General features: G+C 34.5%; 2 protein-coding genes across 4 annotated transcripts in view; one reads left to right on the top strand and one right to left on the bottom strand.

Moving 5' to 3' along the window:
- Positions 1-19117, bottom strand: part of Appl (beta amyloid protein precursor-like) — a 108071-nt gene that overhangs the window by 66995 nt on the left and 21959 nt on the right. The window lies entirely within an intron of this gene.
- Positions 41-19117, top strand: part of mlt (mulet) — an 80153-nt gene continuing 61076 nt past the window's right edge. Inside the window, exon 1 of the mRNA XM_053752921.1 lies at positions 41-45. The gene's annotated coding sequence lies outside the window, so the exon portion shown is untranslated. The remainder of the gene's footprint in view (positions 46-19117) is intronic.

The raw sequence follows: 19117 nt of genomic DNA, 5'->3' as shown, positions 1-19117 counted from the left end.
AAAACGTTTTTTAAAATTAGTCTTACTCTTACCTCTGACTTGGAGGTTTCACAGCCGTAAATACAACGGAGAATGCGTCTTCACGCAGAGAAAAATTTAGTTTAGGGCAATTCGTTTTTCACTCATGTAATAAGAATCCATAAACACTGTATCACAGACATGTAGCGATCTGTCCAGTAGCGTAATAATTACCGACTTACACGTCCATTACTGTTTAAATGAATGGCCTGTATTGCTTTGCAGACTTCGACATGAAGTGGGAGCATTATTGGAAATTTCGGTTGAAATATTTGTAGCAACTCTATTTCAACAGCTCGTGACTAAGTTTGTAATGAGTTTTCGTTTCGAACTGTAATTTTTCATTGAAGCTAAAAGTTCACTTCGAAATGCCGCACATATCAGCGTTATCAACTAAGTTTAAACAAACTGTGCGAATAAAAGAATACCTAAAGGAAACTTCTACTTAAAAGTCAAAGTTAAAATATGTGTTCAAACAAATATTTCAGTAAATAAAATGAAAATTTATATTTAATTAAAATTATAATTAGCAATCATATGAGCTAAAATACTTACATTACTCAAAATAATCGTGTAAGTAACCAAAAGAGACTGAAAAATACACCCAAAATAGACTCAAGACAAATGATTATCTTCTCCAATGTCAATTTAAATTGGAGAAAATATCCTCTTTGTTTGATAAACCCTCATAACACGAAGCCAGAGTTAATATAAAAAAGACTATAGCAACTTCCGTGCAGAGGATTACGTTTCATTAATAAAGATGTTCAATTTTTTATCTATTCATTTTGTGGTCGATGAAATGTAAGTTTGAAATTTAACTCAGGACAATTCCACCATACATAATGTTTATTTAAGTTATATGCCACATGTTCTTATTTCCGTAAACAATGTAATGTCGCGGGAAGAAAATTCTATAGAAATAAATAGTAGGTACCTTTGCAAATTGTATATTTACAATGTTATGTTGTGTACATAAATAAAAAATAAAAATAAAAACTTTCTCAAAAAATAAAAATAAAAAACTGACGCGGTACCACAACCCACCACCGCGGTGCTAAACTGTTTCCTGAAGTATATAAGGTTTTATTTTGATTTCACTAGAGATCATGTCTATGATGGATATCACTCAAAATCACCAAATCATGAGATGAACAAAAGATAGAAAAACAAAACATAAGTGAAATTAAGTATAGATAAGACTAAGTATAATTATACTTATATAGAGGTTCTTCTTGTAATTACAAGAAGAACCTCTACTTGTAATTAATCTTTCATATTCAATCGTTCTCGACCTTAGACCTCATTAAATAATTATATAATACGCTTTAACCTGACCTCGTCTATCGATACATAGGCACATGTCGCGAAACCCTAGACTTCTGTCGATACGTGCGGGACAGCCCTAGCAACACGTTCAGGAATTTCTCATTTAGTCTCATGCACCCGGGACCGCGGGGGATCGGAAGTGCGATTTAGGATAAACATTCTTGCATGCTCTGCTCTTGTCTGGAAATGTCACCAGAAACTATATTTGCTAGTTTAATTTAAGTAAAAACTGTAATATTCTCTGAAGCTCGTTTTAGAGGACGACTAGTAGTGCTCAACTGCAGCAGCGGAGTAAATCAAACATCACCGTTTCTACTTATTTTCGTGTAATAAATTTATTAAAAACAAACAAACAAACGTCTATATGTATATTGTGTTATAATAACAATATACCTGAGTGATGCAAATTTTTGTAGTCATTTGACATCTCGATTAAAAAAGAGCTTTTAAGGTTTTCTCAGAGCAGAAGGTTTTTCATATTATTGCAATGTTTGTCACTTAACTTACTATGAATAATCTTGTCATAACTCTTGGTTTGTTTGATAAAATCAGTATAATTATATTTGTCCAATGAAACGTTGAAATTCATCCAAAGACAATAGACGTCGAATCGATCAGAATAGTTGGCAAAATCGCTGGAGGTGAGAATTCTAGAAGATATTCCAATCCAATGATGCGCGGCTTGGAATCTCGAGTTACGAAACTTGGATAAATCGATTAACTGGAACTTGTTGGAGTTCCGCTGATTCGAATCAAAGACGACAGAGTTAGACTTGGACTATTTCAAGTATTGACAAAGTTTATATAAGTCAATATTATACTTTTGCGCGTTTAAATGTGCCTATAACGTGCAAAATAAATTGGCGTTACTTGTAGTACTTGTATACGGGAAATCATTATTTACCGTGGTAAATAATGATTTCCCGTATACTTATTAACTTAACTAAAAATATTTAATACGTCATTAGTGAATGCCACGGTTAAATTTATATTAATTAACGTAGCTATTCTATTCATAATTATTTAGCAGCTGCTAAAGAATAGCTAAAAGCATCGATGCTAAAAGTGAGCATTATTATATTATTACTAATACAGACAAAAATAAAAACACAATGTATTTGTACGAAACTAATGCAAAAAATCATTCACAATGGCAATGGTAATACAATACAATATTTCACTGGATCAAACTATAGAAAAAATCATTCACAGTATATGATTAAAGCAATATAAAGGTACAAAACGATGATGAGAAACTTAAGAAGTGCAGAGAATACCAAATACGTATGCATAATTTTTCCAACTCCTAGGGACGTTATTCCCACGAGCAACGTAATCCTTATAACTTACTGCCCCGTACATCAGCGCTATTGGACGGCAGCCACGAATTAAAACCGCCGTCAGTCACCAACGTCGACGTCGTCATGAATCATTCCCGGCAGCCAACAGCCTCGGTGCAGTCATTGTAGACACAAGAACGTGGATACAGAAATGACGTTCATATAATAGTTGAATTGCAAGCATAAACTAGTTTGTGACATCGAATGACGTTAAAAAATTGTTATTTTCCCCTTTCCCGTGGGTTATGGGGTCTCTTAATGCTTCCGTATACTGCCCAAGGAATTTAACTAAATTATCAATTAAGTTAACTGAAATTCGATTCGATATTTGGTAACGTCGGAGATACTTCCTATCCCGAAAAAACTCAACAGGATATTTTTTTTAATATTTACCTACTCGTAAAATAAAAAATATTATGTTTAAAGACAGGTTCGATCATGGCGTTATAAAATTTTCCGGTGTGGGTTGTGTTCCCTATATAATTTGAGTCATATCACGATTGTTCGTCCGACGACTGATGATGACAGCAATGGCCCATCAATCCTATTTATCCCTTCTTGTTTTCGGTGATATATATCACAGTTAATAAAACAATGACCAATTCGACTATATGCTACATAGCGAGCCCTATCTTTTATTTTTGACCTCCCGAAAAAGAGGGGTGTTATAAGTTTAACGTGTCTATCTGTGTAGCTGTCTGTGTGCTACGATAGCTCCCAAACGGATGAACCGATTTTCGTTTAGTTTTTTGTGTCATAGATAATTTTATCCCGAGTGTTCTTAGCCAAGTTTCATAAAAATCGGTTCAGCCGTTCAAAAGTTGTAGCGAAATCAATATTGAAAGTCGGGGGTATTTTAATTTGTCTAAATAATACCTAATTATGTATTTATTTGCGCCGTATTTCTTTATTCAATGTAAATTATGTATTCTTATGCATTAAGTAGGTATGTTCTTTTGTTTCAGTTTTGCGCAATCTAAAAAGTAATGAAAGTGGATTGAATAAAATATAACAAAAAAAAAAAATTGAAAAAATGACAGATAATAATTTAACACATGTGGATGTATCAACTGCAAGACTATTGATTTTCTAAATAATTACGTTCTTCAAATAATACGCAATACTGTCTGTTGATATACAATTTTGTATACTGTCTGTTTATTGACCAATAAATCATCAAGAAACCTGAAAGGTTTTTTCAGCTTTATACAATTCTCTATCTATCTAATTACGTCTAATTACAAACATTCAAATAATATTCAAACAACATAAAATACAATAATTGTACCTACATAGTATTAGAATTTATTGAGTAACTACACGTCCCACGCTCCTAGACTATAAAACCACAGACTAGACGGGGAGCCAGTTACATGCAAATCTGAAACGACTGCTTTTTATTGCGACAGGTTATTGATTGAACATTACCCTGCAATTTCACTTTATATCCACGACATATTATGACATTTTTATTTCTTTGGTTGCCTTTAGAAGTTCAAGCATATTTTTCTCGAGAAGAGGAATTCGATACAAAAATCAATTTGAACAGAGGAACAAAAATGTACCTACTCATTATTTGGATGTGAGTAAGGAGAAACGTTTGTATGTAAGTAAGCTAAATCTATTGAACGGATTTGTTAAAATTTGTTACACGGATTTCTAATCTGAAATGCTTACTAGATCGGAGCTTTGGATTACAAATAAACAGTACTTATTATATAGGTACTGTTTAAAATATACCCCGCTCAATTAATAAGGACATAATATAGGTATTTAAATACTAACTACGACTGACAAATACCGACACGCGCCATTTGTAACAAACGACAATCGCTAATCTCATCTCCCTCACACCATCCCTGGTTGGTGATTTATACCTCGGCTCCGTGTAATGAGCCCACGGCGGCGACTGAAATACGACCAACCAATAACAATATTCGTAGAGGAATAATAAGCCCTAGATAGACTCGCGATGAATTTTCCACGTCGCAAATTCAGGCGAATAGTGTTGTAGGTCTTGGCCACGGAATATGTTTTTAGCAGCACGTTTCTCTGCGTGTAAATACTTATCCATACAACATCGATCTGTCTACTGTCTACGCGACAACAGCGTGTAGTCCATAGATTTTACGGCACGTGGACTAGAGAGAGATCTAATGCCAACGACAAAAAAACTAAAGACGAGCTAGCTAAATGATACAACATTTCCATACAACTTCCCGACCGCGCAGCAGATTGAACGTTGTTAAAACGGGGCACGATGAGCGACAAAAGATATTTGCTCTGTGGCCCGTTTGTTCTCTTGTATTTCTAATATGCATTACTCTTTCTTTCATAAGCAAAATTATTATGTAGTCTGTCTGCGCCTATGCGAAATATGCAATGGAAAGCATTTACATTCGCGTTTTGCGGTGTTCGTGAAGGTTCTCGGCGCGAGTCTATTTAGGGCTTAACGTATAATATCGGTATTTCATACGATTCCTATTCGAAGTAATTCTGCTGGCTTTTGTGTTTCGATAGTTAGCTGTCGATACTTGCCAAACGAATGAGATGAAAGGATATCAATATTAGTGCCTGATCATTATGTGAATTAGTAAGTGTGATTATCACGTGAATATAATGGTTAACGTTGATATATGTAGGTACTACAATGTAATTTTATGCTTTTAATAGGTAGATAATAAAATTTACTTTGTTTATGCATAACAACGATAATGTCTAATGTTGTTTTTGCAATTGCAAGTTTTCTAAATTGGAATAAGTACATTTTTTTCAAATCTGGATAGTGCCAGTGTCTAGAAAAATTTAAGGGTGGGTTGCACTGTTAACTTTAAAGTGCGCGGGAAAACGCCATTTTGTCTAAATGTCAGCGGCGCGCCGCGCCGGTTACACTCAACGTCAAATTTGACAGTGCAAGTCATCCAAGTATTTACTTTATGTTTGCGAAAATATCTATTTCCTTCCAATCATTTCAAGCATTATCTACAGTTGCTTAAAATTGCTGGATATTTTCCACCAACCAAATTAACTCTTTTATTCAATAAAAGAGGTCATCTCAATTCAGGTCAGCTTAATCAATATGCATTCAGCGAAGATAAATCCGTCATTCAGCCAGCCGGATAAATTCGCTTTCTGTGTAAGTACATTTACAAGTGAGTAATCACAGATCTCGAATGTTACATACTTCATACTTTTTACGCCTTCTATGAAATTCGGTGAATTATAATAAAGTACCGGTTGCCCACAGCTCCACCCTCAGTTTGACCATGGATCAACAACTATAATCCACTCACACAGGCTTGCACGTCTAAGGAATTATATAGTGTAAGTATGGATATACGAATTTGACATTGTACAAGAATCCTTTCATTATTCTGTACTTATTTTCCCGTTGCAATAATAATGTGTTTATGCGTTTAATTTTAAATGTAAAGTGGTAAATGACATGGATCGCCTAATTTAATATATTGATAAAAAAAGACATTAAAAGACAAGACAAGATATATATTATATAATATATAACAAAACAACCCATGTTTTCCCACTGCTGGGGTAAAATTTGTTTCGACTTGTCACTGTTTTTTTTTTCATGTTATTTTTTTCTTTTCGACTTAGATCTACCTTATATTATAAAATAGTCCAATCAAACACGAAAAAATCACCACATTAAATATTTGTTCTAAATTATCTGTGTCTCAATTACGTCTCAATTTAGATTTTCCGCCGCAGTTCGTCTTTTGAATCTTGTCGTCTTACTCAAGGGTGTCTTTAATGAATGTAATCTTAATCAGGGGCCCTTCCTAGGTAAATATTTAATTAGGCAGTAAATGCCCTGCTTTAATGGCTTAATAGCAGAAATAAGCGACTTGAAAGGCCTTATTCCTAAATTATTTCGAAGAGAACAAGTTACGATTGCTATAATTTTTAATTCAATAAGTTAATCAATATGTACTTCCTTATTAAAAAACAAGTCCTTACATTCGCCTCTTTCGGGGGAGGAAGACCTTGTAAATCTTTAAAATTTTGCAATAATTACTGCAAAAATAACAGTTCCCGTAGGAAACTTACATGGGCGAGCCGCGGACAAAAGCTAGTTAAATTTCGTAATCTGTCGGTAAGTAGTATTTTAAATAACAATTGAAAATAACCGTACACACGAGATGAGTCAATTTGTCCATAACTCAGAGGTTATTCTTACGAGACAATAAAAGGTACCAAAACAAATACTATATAGGTAATACAAAAATGCCATTTTTGACACAAGCTTTTATTGTTAGCAGACAGATCTTATTGCATTCCATGTGTGATAACAAATCATGTCCGTGCGGTAAGCCATTGAGGAGTTCCCACATCTACAGCCGTTCTTGCGTGCACAATCAGGTCATGCTTATCATAATAATGTATTACAAAATTTCATCTCAATCGGTTGAAAATATCTGCTTCAATAGTGAATTTGTAAAAAATAAGATTGTCCCGCCCTGTCCCGCTTGCCTTTTGAAGCGAGAACAAAATACTCCGAGTCACCGATTTTATTACTCGATTGTTCCTGGTCGCCCGGCCGACATCGATATTGAATATCTCATCATCGTTATTGTTTCTATTGTCGTGGCCGTACAAATGTTTAATTGAAACAATATTACGTTTATTAAAGTTCTTAGAAATGTGAAAGAGATTTTCACATAGTATAAACATTCTTATTCATATTAATTAAAAATCTTAGTTTATAAAGTTAGTGTGCAAGTATTTGATGAACGCCAACAGAAAAACCTACATATCAGTAATTGGAGGTAAATTAGCGTTTCAAAGATTTAGTTAGAGTCCACACGGGATAAAAAAAATACGAGTCAGTATATCAGGGGCACGCTCGATGGCCCTTCAGATAAGGTTGGCAGCGAGAGGCGGCTTAATGAGGACTCTGCACTTCTTTACTATGCTACCAGAAGCTAAAACAACGCAACTGACAATATCTGACTTCTTTACTCCAATAGGACCACTTGCAAGATCATAGTATAGATTTATATTATGTATGCTTCTGAGCAGCGCGATTGGAAGAATTATGCCGGGGTACAAATATTTTATCAGTGAACAAAATAGACAACTATCTCAGACGACGATAAGTCATTATAGAAGCCAATTCATTTTTTATTCAACAGTAGCGACGCCTGAGCCAATGTGTTCTTCTGTATATTATTACATTCCGACCAGACATGCAAGAGTTCTCGATTACCTTTACCTATTTTCCTTCTTTGCCACATCTTGCCTTAACTATATGCTTAAGTCGATGATGAATGACGAGTGGAAGAAAAAACATAAATTTTCTTAATACCAAAAAAAAACGTACAGGCTAAATAAAACATGAAACTGACTTACAAGCATCAAATAAATTAGTTAATTGTTTACTTGTACTTTACAATGTTAACGCACATGTGACAATACAATTAAACTCCAATTTTCAAAGAAACAGCTGCGAAAATAAGACAAAGTGATGTATGGCCGGAGCGATTGTGAATAAAATAAATCATTATGAAATGGGATAACTTTTTAAATGTATTCGGTTCAGCTCTGTGCCAGAAGTTTGTCGGATTCATTTCTCGAGTCTTCACGAGACTTGCAACTTTATTGTTTCCAATTATTTCTTCCCGTATTATTTCCCCATTTCTTTGTTTCCTTCCACGCGCCTACGTCACGTTGTATTTTAACGTGTTTCCAGTATTTTGTATTCAATATGCGGCTTTGACGCACAGAAAATGTTATTCTTACATCCAAGTATGCATTGATGTCAATTTGTTGCTGTGCTCCGGGGCTCTGCTTCCGTGGAAATTATGGGATTAAATATACCAAACTTCATCAAAATCCCTACTAATAACAAATAACCATTTATAATTGAAAAGTTTAGATATGAGTGAGGACTACACACAAACATTTGCATTTATTTTATGGGTAGTTGTACCTATGGGTGGGTTTTTATACACACATTATATTTATATAACCACTGACGTATGGCCACACAGCCTCATCCTTGTAAAAGTAAGAGAAAAGTTATGATTATAGTCATTTAGAATCAAACATCACATACGGTAATGTGTATCGACTCGACAGATGTACCACCTACATTTTACAAATTGTGTAGCTTGTTCGAGTATTTTGTAATACATAAATCTGTAATTTTATGTCTCAAATAAAACAAGGCAATTTAAATGAGCTCCTTTAAATTACCTAAATAATAATTAAAACTTTCCAAATATCAGTTACGCAAATCTGCGCCTGAGAAAAGTTGGAATGAGCGTTTGAATGAAGCATGCGCACGGAATTTACGGTGGAACTTTGGTCATAAAGTGTGAGTAAACACAGCTTAAATCAGCGGCCTAAATGTTACTGGTGACATTGTCTTCTACGGGAGTAGGGTGGCCTTGCATTTGAAGTTCTCCGGACATTTCTCAATCCCACTTTGCTACAGTAACTGGAGAGTTGATTCAGCGGAAACCGTTGATTTGATGCACATATTCAATTATCTGTATTAGTACATTATAAATATTAAGTAAATAATGAATACCTACTTTTTCTGTAACCAAATGGGTTACCGCAAGTGATGTGGTGACCTAAACTGATTTGCAACGCAAATTCTTATCACAATTTTAATTTTTAATACAGACGCGATTTATTTCATGTTCCGAAATTGCAGAGCAAAGCATTTAAATTGTTCCGTAAAAGTTGATGACCTAGTGGTCACCCTATTCGAGAAAGTTTGAAGGTAAGCAAAGCGACAGAGCGACAAATTGGACTCTGGCCGCAATATCGTCTCAGGATCACAGCTGCTTTACTGTAACCTGTAGCTGTAACCGAATGTACATTCAAATGCAAATGAAACAAACAAACCGGTATTTGGAGCGAAGATTATACCCGAACAATTAACAAGCAAGATTTTTGTCTTTTACCTACAACTCAATAATTAAAGTGCTTTCTGATATCTTTATTGATCAATCAAAAAAAAAATATAACTGTATCATCCTTCGTCAAAATAAATCAATTAATTGAGATACTGTATTATTGTGTTGTACTAACAAAATGCACCCTTTGATCAACTTTCAGTGTATTTTCCCCTTTTTCACACGGATAATTCTATTCAAGTGACCCAAAAGTTGGATTGATTGATTTTATGTGTAAAACAGGTGACCAAACTCAGACAGAAATGCGCAATTGGATGTTGCAAAGTTCTTGGACGTCTATTACGTAGGTCATTATAAAGGTTGGATCTCTGAAGTTTTAATGAGAAAGGGGGGAGGGAGACAAGGATCAGTAATCCTTGTCTAATTGATTCGGAATGCTGACTCACGAAGGTCGCGGGACATCGATTTCAAACATTGGATTCCAGGTTTTAGTACAGCCTATTGATTAGGTGTGGTTATCCCATCCTTTTGATGAATTTACAGTTCCATATAATACTCAGGTATCAAATATCAACGAAATCCGGCCGCAGATTTTGCATGATTCAGTGATAAACATTCTCACACCATAACTTTCTCAATTATTACACTAGTATATATCCAAAAAAGAACAAGTTTTAACAGCAAATGAAATTTTTGCTACACGCTTTTATTGTCCATGTCGTCAGAGTCTGTTCCAGTAAAAAAAAAACATGTACATCCAGTCAATCTTTGAGGTTTTACCTCGTTGGGAACCGACCCTGGGGTGACCTGGGGTGGTCATGCTTGTCATAATAATGCATTGTCATTGAAACTAAACTTCGATAATTTCAAACTAAATAAAAACTTGTAAAAAAATAAACGAAATAAAACAAAATTACTCCAACAAGTATAATCTAGCTGCTTTTACGCTGAATAATTTAGCCATAACAGAGTCTTTGTGCTCGACAGCGGCGATACAAAACATAAATGGGGCACATTTACCTTTGAGAGGAGCTAGCAAAGTCACTGACTCACTGGAAGAAAGCGGCCGAGCCGACTCAGCGCTTTACAAAACCTTCAGAATGGAAAATGAGAAGAAACAGAGATAAGTAGCGTTGTATCTTTGAAAGATATTCGAATTGAGAATACCTTTGACTTGATATTTTCTACTCGGGAGGGATTTCCTTGACATTTTTTTAATGGAATAAGGAGGCATACGAGCAAGCGTATCACCAGGATGGTAAGTGATCACCACTGCCCAGGAACATTGCAATATTAGGGCAGCAAATATCGTAGCCGGCCTTTCAACAAGCTAATAATTGTCAGTTTTCTTCCAATTTTCTACTGTCCTTTCATATGTACGATATGGTACTATTACAAGATGTTATAGTACTATGGGTTATATTTGACCACAAATGTCGGTTTATACCCACACAGATGCCTATTATAAATATAAATAGTTAAATTCGAACGCGCTGAAGCCAGAAATAAAAAATATATAAAAAACAAATCCCTCCGTTCATTCCGTTACAATCCGCCACACAATATTCTATGCAACACTGCAATAGCACCAATGTGCAACACAATCCCAAACAAATCGCTCGGCGCGTGCAGTTATGTCGCCGCGACAATGCTGAAGCTAGCTCCATTGAACCAGAAATATGGGACAGGTGTTGTCTCTGTGCTATTTTGTTTTATTGAAAATATTGTGTTCCACGGTGAAGTGTATTCATTCAGCGTCTTTATTGTTAAGTGATTAACAACCTTAGTCACACACAGATTCGATCGATAACTACAGTCGCAAAAATTGAAAAATTAAGAAAATATTTGTAGATTTAGCTACAACATTGAAATTTTTATACAAATAATAAAAAATCTCACAAACAGAATAGTATTGATATATGCATTGATATTTCTAAAGAAAAATTCTACATAAAAGTGAAAAAAAAACATTCTTTTTTAAAAATCTGAAAATTTAAAAATGTATTTTTTTTTTCTTTTTGTTAATCTATGGTATGATTTTCCAAAAAGGTTGACATCTCGCCTTCTTGTAAACATACAATAATAACAGATCAAAAATGTTTTAGGTTTTCATTCGAATTTTAAATATCTTCGGAAGCAGTTTTAAATGGCCAGTGTTTTCCTGGCTCTCTGCCTGGATATTCTCACAAAGCGAGACTGGTGTTCTAACTAATTGGAACTACAAAGTCCATTCCCGTACGTGGTGCTTCGTCCACTGCATTCATTGCATTGCTAACGTCCGAATGTAGCATCTAGTAATGGTCGCACTTCTATGCTTTGCTACGTTTCGGACATACCTACCCAGAAACCCCGCATATCCTTTTTTATTTAGCTGTGCTTTAGCGCATTTTATAGCCAAATTATACAAAGTCTAGTCTCAGACTGCGCTCATTAAATGCTTCATGCTATTTATTGTGTCCATTGTGGCAAGCTGCTCAATATAATTTAATGTCTAAAACGTCTGGAAACCACACTGCAATCGTGACATAAGTTGAATCTGAAGTTCTTTTAATTTTTAAAGATTTGACTTTTTTCCGCGTGAATTTTGTAACATTACTAGTACCAGATTTTTCCTAATTTAATACTTCACAAGATTGATTCTGCCATCTAACTTGAATTAATGGTTATTAAGTATTAGTTATAAAATAACATTTCAATAACCCCGCAATAACCCCAAAGTGAGTAATGCGGCCTCTGATGTATTAGAGCGCCATAGTCTTCTATTCTATGACAAAGCGGCTTATATAAAACATTAATAAGGCCTGTACTGTCATAAAATAACATTTAGATAAACAAAACGTTTATAACTATTTGGTCGGGGAATATTCTAATTCCGGACAATCTCCCGAGTCCGGACTCTCCCGAGACGGCTAAATACACACTAAACAGTGTCTCAGTCCACGCCCTAACTCTGCAATACGTAGTCAAATAGACAGTAACAACGTAATGTATTTGGAAACCTAGGAAGTTTGAAGTTCGATGGGTTGTCATCAAGTTAATAAGACACTTCTTTCCAAATTATAAAAACAAAAAATACAGATTAAAAAAAATGTTCATGAAAATACGAGTCACTTACGTGCGATTAACGATAAAAAAATCGTAAACCTTTATCAAGACGACATTCGGCCCGCGCCGCGGAAAAATGCTGTCATACATTGACTTATGTAGATCATTCAATTGAAATTCTCCCTGTGTAGTTCTATTATTTAGACTGTAATTTGATTTATCTGATATGTCATTTCAAACATAATATACCTATATGTTTTATGGAATAAATTAATTGAAGCGATCTCGGGCAATGTAACCGCGTACTCAATCCGCTCAAGCAGGAATAAGTTCAATGGGAATAAATGATAACAAATATGGGAATTTATGATAACAAAAACCCTTCAGATAAAAGCCCTTCAGATAACTGGCAATGTAAAGCAAGCTTCGAGATGTCTTCGGGAGTTGAGACTTAGTCTAAGAGCCAATCAATATTCTGCTCGCATTGTTTCCTCTTAGCCTACACGATACGGATACCCACTCAACACACACAATGTTATTGTTTCTTCGGGGTAATACAACCCGTATGTAGTCTATGTGCACGTGGGTATATAGCATATTGGTATTGTGTATAACTAGCTGTGCCCCGGGACTTCGTCCTGTGGGAATTTCAGGATAAAAACTACCCTATTTGTTATTCCAGGTTCAGTAGATTTTGCATGAAGAAGAGTAACAAAAATACATGCTCACAAACTCACAAATTATTAAGAGAATTTTTCTTTTGTCCCAGGCTGTTTTGAATCATTTTGCTCTTATTTACAAATAGGCTACGCCCCGTACAAACAGCACTTAAAATCAGTAAAAAAAATTGATGTGTCTTTTTATTCATGGCCGGTCATCACGACATACACCTACTTATCTGCAGCGATGGCGGTAGGACGGGTGGGGTTCGCTATTTATACTTTATTGTAAATATTTATTATACAGTCCAAATATTTCGTTTCCATCATCGAAAGATGTCAAACAGTTTTCGACAAAACGCCAAAATTGTGCACAGTTAAGTTAGCTGTAACAATTAAATGTAACCATTATCTTTGGCTGATAAGAAACATAAAGTAATTTATTTCTTTTATATATGTTCATAGAGTTCATATGTTACTAACAGCACATGTAAATTACGTGTCGACGACATCTAGAAGGTTTAATTGAAACACATTAAAGTTAATATGTATGCAAATAGCTCTCTTCAGATGAAATATACCTATGTAATTTTCTTCTACAGGACGTCGTATGACAGAGGAAATTGGGATTATGTCATTTGTTACAGACTGCATTACGATTATTCCATCGTATTAGGTTTATAACCTGTAATAGTAGCTGTTAAAAATGTGAACAAATAAATAGAAGAGCTTCGTTTTTAATAAACCAAAGTCAGAGTCCACGCTAACGAAGTTGCGGACATCAACTAGTGTAATAAAACTAGAAGTTTTTTACTCGTGTTGCTAACACAATCCACAGAACAAGTTTCATTAGTGCTAAACTAGTGGCTTCCCGTGATTTATACCCGAGCTGATACCCCGGCGTCCGGGTGTAGCGGGATAATGATGAGTAACCGGCTGAATACAAATGAAACGGAACGTTGACCCGGGCATAGAGTGTTTTGTTAGAGCGAGATAGTAGTTGAATTCGTATTTGGAATTTATCGGCGAATCTTATTGGCTATTAGTCAAGGTCGCAGTCAAAAGCGAGTACTTTTACTAACCAGCTAATCGCGGATTTAGATTGCTATAACTCTTGTTGACTCTATCTGAGGTAGGGTATAGCGACTCTTGTCGATATAATCTAAATAAACTTATTTTTATTCCGTCACCATTTTTTGTTGTTTTTAATTCTCAGGTCGAACCTGGTTAAATTTGTGTGTGTCCAAGAGCTAAAGCACATTTATTTTACTACGAGGAAGACGAGGAGATAAATGAATTTTCTAAATCTAACAGCAGACATTTTTGAACAATTCGACAAGTATTTAATATTGCAGCTTTTTTAAAAGAAATATTAGTGAATTTAGGTAAATATAATTGATTTAATCTGTTAATTATATATCTGAAGGTATAGCTCCTGCAGTGGAGATAATAAAGACAACTATTGATATTAATATTTTAGATATTATTAAGCTCCACAAAAAATATACCGTATAATCAATCACTCGGCCAGATCTCTGATCCGGTTGTTGCGTAATCCGGTAAAAAAGTTAAACCGGTTATACGAATATTGAATCGCACACGAACGGTTGAATTTGCATATGGTATAGGGTATATCATTCCATAGAATTCCCACTATATCGATACCTAAATAAAAATTACATTTTCACACACGACAAGGTAGGACTACTAAAAAACAACAACAGTAGAACTTACAAAAAAAGTTGATAGTTACAAAGCAATTTCTCATTGCAAATAAAATCATCGAAATCGCACAGCCCATACGAAAATAAATTGCTAACAATTTCAGATAAAAAATAAGGAATATAGTAAGAGAAAGCGGAGACTGAGTCTGATTTATATCCGGGTCGCATCAGTCAAGCAATATCCGGATAACCGGGCGCGTGAACAGGTATAGGAAATGAAATAATTTTTCATCCGTACGCCTGATTAATTTTCATAGAAATAACACTTAAAGAGGTGTCTTGCAGAAATAAGATGTGGCCGAAGAGGAAAATTATTTTTCAATTTTTTACGGTGAAGAAAAACGACGATTGGTTTTTTTTTTCGACCTAAGTAAGTGATGAATAGAGATAACAATTGCAAAACACAAAACCACACATATTATCTTTAAGTATAGTTCTTGTCCTTTACCTACCCAGTCTCAATCTAAATGGGGTCGATAATGACTTTCCCTTTCACAACTTTCTATTTCCTACAATTTAAATTTCTACATTAAAGTGTGACAAAAATTATGAGACATTATGCCATTTGCAGATACTCTATCATATCTATATGCCTAGACGAGCCGGGATTCGCTAAGGCCATGCTTAACTGTTTGTCTGTCTATCTGTTCGCGATAAACTCAAAACATGTTCCTATGTCATGAAGGAAGGTTTAGGTGTAAAATTTACTTTCATTTTACCCAAGCAAAGCCGGGTCGGTACGCTAGTTTAATCTAAATGAGTCGAGATTTTTGTTCTCCCATTGTTTTTCACAGGGCTCATTACTTGAAATTAGGTTAGAGAGGCTCTAGAAAAATAATGGCGTCTCTCCACTGAATGAATATGCAAATGTTCAACGACCCGACATAGGCTTTCGTGGGATAATTAAAAATGATTACAAACCTCACCAGGGCGTTTTTGATTTAATTTCTAGTGGGTTGTTTTATTATCTTTTAGAATCATATATAAAAGGATTATCTATAATCATGATTAACTCGCATTATTATTATATTTTACTTTACTACTTACGTAGAAGTTGAATATATAAATATCTCCAAAACCTTAAGAACTGGAATACATACCTGAAAAAAAAAACAAAATACAGAATTTAAATATATTTCATATCAAAAGCAAAATGCCCTAAAATTAAATTCAATACTGATTAACTAAGGACATCATTATCAAAAATTTTCGTGTAAGTATATAAGTATCAAAAATTAATATTTTTTAATTCAATGTCTCTTAAAGAATTTATTAATGGATCTTTAAAATGAAACACCTGTGTTTATCCTTCTTTCCAGAAATTACATGTATGAAATTTTAATTCAGAAATCAGCTATGTCCGTCCTATGTCCGTCTAATCAAAGTGAATCAACTCTGAATCCATAGCGGATATCATCCGGATCAGAACAGTCTGGATTCCGGAATAACATTTATTGAAATCTCGTGATCCACTGTCAACCTGAAATCCCTAAATCCGCTATCCGTTCCGAGCCGATGATCGTATACTGCCTTTGTTTCGGCGTGGCGATGCGATCCGCACGTTTGGAAGGGATTAATATCATTTGTGCACTAAATAAATAAATAAACTCTCTCACTCTCATTTGTCCGTGCTCCTTATTCTCGACTGTGATGCTTCGAAGCCCGGAGTCCGCTTAAAAGGAAGTTTCGGTAGTGATTTTACGACCAGCCGCTGGATATTAGTGAAGTGAAAATTCTTTCCCACGGGAAACATGCATTTAGATATAAAACGTATACTCAATTCTCGTAATTTCTAAGTTTATAAAACATATAGGTACGAATCTCTATATATCCTTTATATGTTTAAATTGTTTGTGAATAGAGAAAATTATTCCACTTCTCTTCACATAAACTAGCAGGCATTCTCACATAGTTTCCTATTTACAAACAGAATCTACATAAATAAGACAATCTTCTCAATTTTACTAGCCTAGACTCCCTAGACTAGACGGAACGTGCCGATGCAAAGTGTAACAGATAACTTTATACGAGCGTCGCTGACGGTGCAAGCACAAATAAATAGCACGATGTGACTTTGCAACGACGTCGCCTCGCAATGTATAGGTGCATCTGCCGGGAACAACGGAAAAAGATATTTATTTTTCCTTTTCATAAACTCGCTGGCTGCAGACGAGACAAAACGAATCACAAGAGAAATCTACGAGAATATACAATTTTATTATCTGTTCTGCGAAAGAAATTGCTAAAGGAAGCAAGCAGCGACATTTTCTACTTTTATTTGAAAAAGTAAGTATTCCAATATTAAGTAAAGTAAGTATTAGGACCTGACCTATATATAAGGAAGTTTAATTAATCAATCGACGCCATAGTATAGTTGTATTGTATTTAATAGATTAACGGTCTCGTATGGACGCTCTCTCCAAACACAATGGTGTTTCGTCATCAATCAAAATGATCATCTGTCAAATATAGCCAAATATTTTTGGCTTCGCTTTCTGATATTCTTCCCTGGGTAATTGTGGTTGAGATTTATTACTTAGCAAATATATTGATGTAGAAATGGGATGGTCATCTAAGCCATAGGCAGGATGAAAGATATGGTCAAAAGATGCTATGCTAGACAAGGACAGGACACAGAATACGGTTGGCTTGTTATTGGTTGTTAGAGAAAGCTTATTTTTTGCAGCAGATGTAATAGACTTTATGTAATAAATATAAGAGAGTAGAAGATAAAATTGACAGTGTTTATAAATACGTACAAAAAATGGAAAAATTGTAAAGCTTTTATAGGCCCAAAGAAAAGTTCTTAATTCGCATGGCACACAGACTTTTTGCACTGGGACTGTATTGACCATTTTATAGAATATTAAGTTCTATTTTTGATTATATTTAAAGAACTACTACATAAATAATAATGTAAAAATATGTTAACAAATATTTCATAACGAAGACTTTAATTAAGTCAACATGGCTCTAATTAAATACTTCTAGACACAAAGAGGCAACGAAATATCTGAATTATAATTTTTTTAAAGTAGCAACTCCCAAAGCTATCAAGTATAATGATGGTCGTCAGGTAAATAGACTAAAAGACTGCCACAGGGCGGGCCTACTTAATTAAAAAAGCTAATAAAAGTTCGACGCAAAGTTATCGAGTAAAAATGCCCTAAAAATAATTCTCCCGATGTAGCGCCACTACGTGCTAAGGAGGATGAAAGAGCAGTAAACTTGGAACGAGGAAGCAACAAAGTACATATGGTTGTATCACAAAAAAGAGAACAGAAGATAAATAATCTAATTAAAGCGAGCAAGATAAACAAATTTTTGAGGACATATATTTTACAAGCTTTTATTTAGTTTCACCTATCAAATCTTGCAAATCAACTACAATTAGAAATTTTATTCTGCACACCAAGAATCGACGCCTCAACAGTTTACTGCACGAACATGGCTTTTTGGTCAGAAGTTGATGAATGCAACAAAATTTCTGTAACGAAAATAAAAGCTCAAAAACGAAGTTTATGTAAAAACTTATAAACGAATTGTTAAAAAATTTGGTACATTAGTAGAATATAAACTAGAATAGCAAATTATCCATTATTTGTAACATCGAATGTATTGTGAAACGAACAGAGTATATACACTTCTGTATCTTCCTTATTTAATGTTTGTACTGAGATATTTCACGTTCCACTTTAATTTGGGACATCAAGGGGCTTATCGCCGTAGTTGCAACTTTCCACAGAGTAAACAGCAGAGATACATTCAGTTCAGACATTTAAACTCGCACTACGAGAGATACAGCTACGCTAAGAAGAGAGACGCTTTTGGTGCAATAAAGAGTATTGTATTGTAGATGTATATAACGTGGGTACCTAGAGTTTCTTTGCTAATCATTAGTCGGATCTAACTAAACAGTCCGATTTAGTTAGACCGTTCAACTACAAATCTCATTAAGTACTATTACTAATATATATATATATATATAAGTGGTCTTTGTCTGTACATCGAAGATATTACAGAAAAACAATTATGGAAGGTCTTTATGGGACTAATAGAAGCCAAAATAATTATAGAATTACACAATTATATGAAATTACACTGTTGTTATATCG

This window comes from Plodia interpunctella, chromosome 12 (genome assembly GCF_027563975.2).
Source record: "Plodia interpunctella isolate USDA-ARS_2022_Savannah chromosome 12, ilPloInte3.2, whole genome shotgun sequence".
Taxonomy (NCBI): domain Eukaryota; kingdom Metazoa; phylum Arthropoda; class Insecta; order Lepidoptera; family Pyralidae; genus Plodia; species Plodia interpunctella.
Note: the sequence above shows the minus strand (reverse complement) of the source record. Positions and strands in the feature narration are given on the sequence as shown.